The sequence below is a fragment of the Geospiza fortis genome, unplaced genomic scaffold, assembly GCF_000277835.1.
Source record: "Geospiza fortis unplaced genomic scaffold, GeoFor_1.0 scaffold130, whole genome shotgun sequence".
NCBI lineage: Eukaryota > Metazoa > Chordata > Aves > Passeriformes > Thraupidae > Geospiza > Geospiza fortis.
Window position 1 is genome coordinate 10,197,967 of NW_005054300.1, and position 6,901 is coordinate 10,204,867.

Consider the following 6,901-nt stretch of genomic DNA (forward strand, 5'->3'; position numbering starts at 1 on the left):
TCTCTCCAGTTCCTGGGCTTGCAACCACCTTTTCCATTTCCCCCCTACACAGTCACACACCACTGCACATGTCTTGCTCTAAGAATCCTTGGTGAAATCTCTGTATTTTCCTCCTCATTCTGGCTCTTTTCTGCCTGGGCCCAGTGATCCTGCTTGAATGATGGGGAGTGATGCTGCTGCATCCAATTTCTTCCTAAGAATTTGTGTATGGAAAACATATCTAATAACCAGTTGCCAGGATGGAAGAGGAGCATAAATAAATTCCTGCATTTGAGGAGCCATTTCCTGCAAAACTAATTTGAAACCATTTGTAAATGAGGCCCAGAATGCAAGACTTTTCACTTAGACAGACTAAAAAGTGAGGAAACATAAGGTGTCCCAATTCATAGACACACATCTGTTTCCAGCTTCTTCCAGAACTGACATGGAACTGGCATCGTGCTTTGCTCTGCATCCCCACAGAACCTCTGCTGATTGAAAGGGACATAGCAAAGCAGCCACATGTTTTTTGTTTATTTCTCTTTTATCAGTCTCTGTCATGAACCTCTCCCACCCCACAAACAATTGAAGTATCAGAATTTCATCTAATGCTTTCCATCCCTTCTTTTCAAAGGCTCCGCTCTCTCAACACCTTCCAGCACATCCGCAGCCGAAGGTTCCCCTGGGTCAGCTGCCTCTGCTCAAGCCTAAGCCTATCCCAGGTCTGGCTTTGGAACTGCTCACAGCTGTGGGAGGGGAGCAGGGAGAGAATGATCTGCCTTCTCTGTGCTTGAGACCCAGCCAGGAAGCTTAGGGCAAGGTCTACTCCATAACAGTATTTGGGAAAATCTTTAAAAATCATCTTTCTGAGTTTGCGCTGTAAAATGTACAGACTACTTCATTTTGTGGAACTGTCTGAAAACATTTCAAAGCATTTATCTGTCACTATAGGGTTATATGTATCTCTGTGTTCCACATCCCATTGCCTGTGTAATTTCAACAAAGCATTTCAGATTAGGTCAGGAAGAGAAAAACCAATCTGACTAAGGAGACTCATGTTTTAAGTTAAAGACAGACTGAAAACTAATGTCTATTTTTATATTGCAGAGAATTAGCATGCTCATTAGGTAAAGTGTAAATTCTTGTGTGCACATTTTTTCAGGGAATGCTCTTGAAAATCCTGTTGTATTAAAGCAACAATAGGGTTTGAGTTTTTTAATGGACCAATCAGTAAATGTTATCAACATTTTACCACTGAGGCACAAGATCAAGTTGTTGTGGGCCTGTTGTTTTTCAAAATCACATTCTCTAATGTTTCTGAGCCTTCTACAATCATTAGGAATTATTCTTAAACTACCCCCATTTTCCAAGGGAATATTGAACACATCCCAGAGACATGAAGCAATCAGCCAATGGTCAGAAATTGAATTTCAGTTGTCTGGAATGCAAGGCCAGATTTCATTCATAATTATTTCCTTTCTATTTTGAAAAGGTTTCATATTTCAAATTCCTTATCTCACATACATTTAAAAACCAAGTTTAGATACACCTCCAGTGTGTAGATTAAGACATTTGTCTGCTTTTTGGCAACTATTGTCATCAAACCATTAAGATACAGAGATTTTCTTATATAAGAGAATGATCACTGTCAAACACTGGTATAAAGTGTAAGTAGAAAACAAAATAGGTTCAGCTGTACAGTTCAACATCTCAAAGGGCCTTGAAAACATTTCTTTTGTTCTTTGAAAATAGCTCATAAATGTACTGCTGGCAAAGAACCACAGGTTGTTACAGACAAGACTTCTAACATGGCTGCAGTAGAGGGAGCTGTTTCACCAGCTAAGGCAGACAGAGCAGGTTGGGATTCCTGGCTTGGTAGGTGCTAAGGAGCATTTTCAGAATGAAGTACATCAGTTATTTCCTTTGACAGCTGCATTATTCTATTGTTCTAGACCATTTGGACTAGTGGTATCCAAAGGCTGTAATTAAGCACTGTTTTCTGTTGAATACCAATTCCCTACTCTCCCAGCAGTACAAATACATACAATAAAATAACGGAGTAAGAAATAATGGAGCTTTGGCTAGAGTGCTCTACCTTACAAGTGAAGCCCATGACATCCAAGGGCCTGATATATTAGATAGTAACTTTCAAATATCAACCTAGAGATGCTCATCACCTCAAAAGGATGGAACATCTTCACAATGAGACTGCCACACAATGAGACCAGGTTCTGCAGGAGTATATCTAGTACTGTGATGAAAATCCAATAGTGATGGAGGATTCTTTGGTAAGCTAGAGTAGATAAACTACAAGAAAAGCAAAGTATATAATGTGCCTTGATAGGTAGTGATTTTAATTCACCATTTGGATGCATTGTATTCATGAAGTCAGAGGTCAGTGCATTTTGTTGGAAGCAGCATATTAAGAACAGTAATAGTTCTATCCCAATACTGTGCTCATATGTAGCACATTGGATGCTATTTAATTGTCATGTCACCAACTGAGAAAATAAATTCTAGGATAAAATGCAGAGGGATTAGCCAGGACAGAAACAAAACAAAAAGACTTGGAAAATAGCTGGAGAGACTTTGCTCTTTGTTGAAGTATTGCCACATAGCAGCCTTGTCATGTCCTCTCCCATTTCTGGGCATCGAAGTAGTGCCAATGGCCAAGAATACTTTCTATGTGCTGGCTGGTAGGATATACCTTTTTTCCTGGAACCAGTCATACCACAATAATCCAGGATTTTGTCTGCACTGCTGCAATACATCTACCTGTGACCAACTGCACATGGGCCACCCAGGAGCTCCAGCTGAATCAACAACGCACAGCAAGTTACCTCTTTCAGAGTAAGGGAAAAAGAGATGAAAACACATTGCACTGGGGCTTCTTGCTATATATTGGTACAACATGGACCCACTTAAAGGCCCTGCCACTGATCTTCAAGGGGTCAGTAAGTAAGCTACTTACTGCCAGCTAAGGATAATAGCTATCAGTGAAAATGTTTAGGCTCTGCAGGGGAAAATAGAGGTAAGCCACAAACTTGGAGTTCATCTAATCGCTTTCTATTAGAAGTCAGGAGTGTCCAAAGATGTTATGCTCTGATCTGTGATGAACTGGAATCACGTGAAAATGTTATGTCAGGTTTCCTATTAACTACTAAGAATTGATATCTGAAGAGGCTTCTGTTCATAAGAACAAAACTGGCAATTTAAATTAAATTCAGCAATATGTTTAATCTGAAATAGATATAGAAGGGGAAAAAAAAGACATTTCAAATAGTTTGGATTTAACGGGGAAAAAAAAATCCTATTTTTCACTTTTAAAAAATTCCTTACTACTTTTCAAAATTACCTTAAGGGTTCCATACTTGCAGCAAAATTAAGATACTTCAAACAAACAAATATTATTTGGGCCACTTTACTGCATGGCCTCTGGGCAGTGGATGTTCAGAATGTGAATTGCTTCTCTCCCCACCCTTCCTGACCTCCTCCCTCCATCTATGGCATTTCCCTTCCTGGATGTGAACATGGTGCCATAATTCCATGTGCTTCCTGCTGCTTGCCACCTACGAAATGGTAAATTACAGAAACCCCTACTTACACAAAATTAACAAGAAACAAATTTGGATGATCACATATTTTTCTAATAGCCTTTTGGCTTAGTTCTTAGGGCAGAATTATGAAAAAAAGGACAGACCCAAGTTGAAATGACTAACTAGTGGCCTGTACAGCCTGATTCCTATCTCAGTAGGAAGATCTGGAAGAAGTCCAGTGGAGACCAAGAACCCACTTCAGGGACACTACATATAAACAGCCAGTGAAGTATAATGATGCACTTGTGGCTGTGGGCAGCCCAACACCTTCTGTGAGCTAAACTGGAAAATCTGGCCAGGCTGCACTCAGTTTCTTAGCAGTTACCTCTATTGTTAAGATGCTGTTCATAGGTAAAAAAATCACTAGCCACTTCCATTCACAACTCTTTGAAGCAGTCTTCTCAGTATATTTTTAAGAATTATTGGTATTTTGATCATTTTCAGCCTGGAACAGAGGCTCAAGTTTAACAAAGCATCTATATGTATTATTTAAATCAATCTTTGTTCAGCAAAACACATCAACAGATGCTTAGTTCTAAGTATTTTGGTCTTAGCTGGATTTTCAGCTGCCTGGAGGCATGGCCTCAGTGAGGGCTGCCCTGTTGCCTACCTGTCACCACAGCAAGGCCATCAAAGCCTCTGGCACCTTGGGGAGCTGTGCACACATTATACATGTGTAAAGAGAAACAACTCACACCGGCCAGACATGTACACAGAGATCTGAGAGGAGCACACTGATATCAGGACCTGATGAAGTTCCTGGTGTTTCAACTCTCCCTGCACAGCTTGAGATGATATTTTGTCCTAGCAAAGCCTTGAGCCTTTGAGTAAATAGTGTTCCTGATTCACAAGCATCCATTTCTCTTTAGAAAGGTAAACGTAAAATATATTTCAAGATACTTTTCTGGAACTGGAAGAAAAAGCCTCAAGCCAGTCTTCTGTATAGCACTCAGATTAGATTTTATAATAGCCTTCACCACTTGCATGTGAAAAAAAAGAGTATATGCAGTTTTCTTCCTGTATAAAATTGCATCAGGAATGAAATTTAACTTTCTTCATTTCTAAGAAGTAATCTGCTTGTATAAATCCCATAAAGACCCACAGGTTCTGCTAATCTAAGTATCTCCTACCTGAGCCTGAATCTCTAAGAAATTAAATTTAATAACAAAACCTTCAATCAAACTCAAGATCTCATTGTATTTTAAACATCAGTTATTATCCAGCCTAGAATTCTACTTGCATCCACAGATAAATAGTGTATTCTGTCAGGCAGCATGTAGCCTACTAGATCCCAGTTAATCACAGTCCAACATATAAGAAGGATAGAATCACTGCAAAATTTCCATCTTAGAGGGAAATTTTTGCTCCATTTAGTTTTAGAAAAAAAAAATTCTGACAATATCTCATCTGTAATCAGAACTTAGAAAACACCTTTGCCCCAAGTTTTAACTCATGCATAATTCTGCTTCCTACCAACGAGACCAATCTTTTGTGTGAAATTTTAACTTTATGATTCTTACATGCTTTTCAGGGTGGGATTCTGAAGAGAGAGTACTGGTAACTTTCATTAGTAATCAGATAAATTGATTATTGATTATTAAAAAGAAGGTTTAAGCACTACCTCTTTTAAAATAAATCTTTTACAATCCATTGCAGATTTAAAAAATAGATTGAAATAGCATGAACACCAGTGGAAAATTTCATGAACAGTTTGTCATTCCAACTCACTTGCCACTTCCAAGCTAAGTCCCCAGCTGTCCCACACCCTCCCATGCAATCTTTATCATGACAACTTCCATTCATCATCCTCCAGCTACACATCACTGCTGTGGAAGGAACTGATGATAAAATAGAACCTCTCCAAACATGCATTGAGTTCACTGATAGTAGTAACTGTTGATTGCTGGCACTCCCAGAGACACTGAGTAAGAGTTGCCTTTCTTTGTTGCCATCTCTTTAAAAGAGGAATTGTTGTGTGTGCACTTCCCATCTTTCTACCCCAAGCACCAATTACATCTCTGCAGTGGGTTCTGGAAAAGCCACACTTGAGAGATCAGCTCTGTTACCTTGAGAGGTGGCACCACTTCAGATTCTCCCCTCCATTTGGAAATTCTTGCAACTGAACTAACTAACCTATTAACCCCAAATCCATATAGGATTTTGGATTGGTCACTTTAGTAAAAGTTGCAGCAGCTCAAAACTTCTCCACAACCTTAAAGAGATCTGAAGATCCATAGCTACAGAGAGGCTCGATCAGCTGTAGAAAAGAGGGGCACCAGCAGCTACAAAAGTGTGGATTTACTCAGATGCAGAAGAGAACATAGCACCTGGCACCAGGGCTACCTTGACTTTTCACATGTTTGCAGCTGACAAGCACAGATGGCCAACACATGGGGAAATGTCCACAGCAGGGGCAATCCAGAATGCACCAGCTGCTATGAATTGTCCTTTTTCATTTGCCAGGTAAGAAGCAGCAAGTAGAAGGTAGTCATGAAGAAAAAGGAATGACTTAATGCTAATACTTACATGCAGATTCCAACAAACAGCAATAAGGTGTGCATGGTCCAAAAATAGAAGCAGAACAAGGAAAAGGAAAGATGCCTATCATAGGATGCACTGCCATGATTTTAAGAAATTTACTCATGGTATATTTGCAAAATAGGACTGTAAGGACCTCCAAAGAACACAATGTGGACTAGATGAAGCTGGGTTGGTTAAAGTTAAAAAGTACTTCAAGGAAGGATGAGCTCAGGAAGCCCTATTTACTTGCATCAATTGTTGTATAATAAACACAACAAACATGTATATATACATGTATATAAATGTATGGTAAAAACATTACACAAACATCTATTTCAAAAAATTTTACAGGAAGAAATCTGACATTTCTATTCTCTTTCCATGCATACTTTTTTAAACTAGAAACAACACTCTTCTTGAAAGTAATTTTACTTGAAAAAAGTCAAGTTTAAAGAAGCTTAGAAGATGGGACACATCATTTAATTCTAAAAAAATCTCCACCTTTTGTAATTCATGTTGGAAAAAATGCTGGATGTGGAGGGATGCAAGACAATTTTGGCTTTCTGTCATGGGGGGAAAAAAAAACCAAAAAGAAAACTCACAGGCCTAAGCAAGCTGAGTTGAACAGTTCTCATTTCTTACTGAAAAGTGTTCTCCAGTCCAGCTTTTTGCCTTAGCAAATGTGTTTCTTCAGTAGACAGTATACAATGCTACCTGCTATCATGCATCACTGCCACCGTAACTGAACCTTGAGAACTACATTTTATGAGTGGATCTTTATATTTGATTTTCATAAAACCACAGCA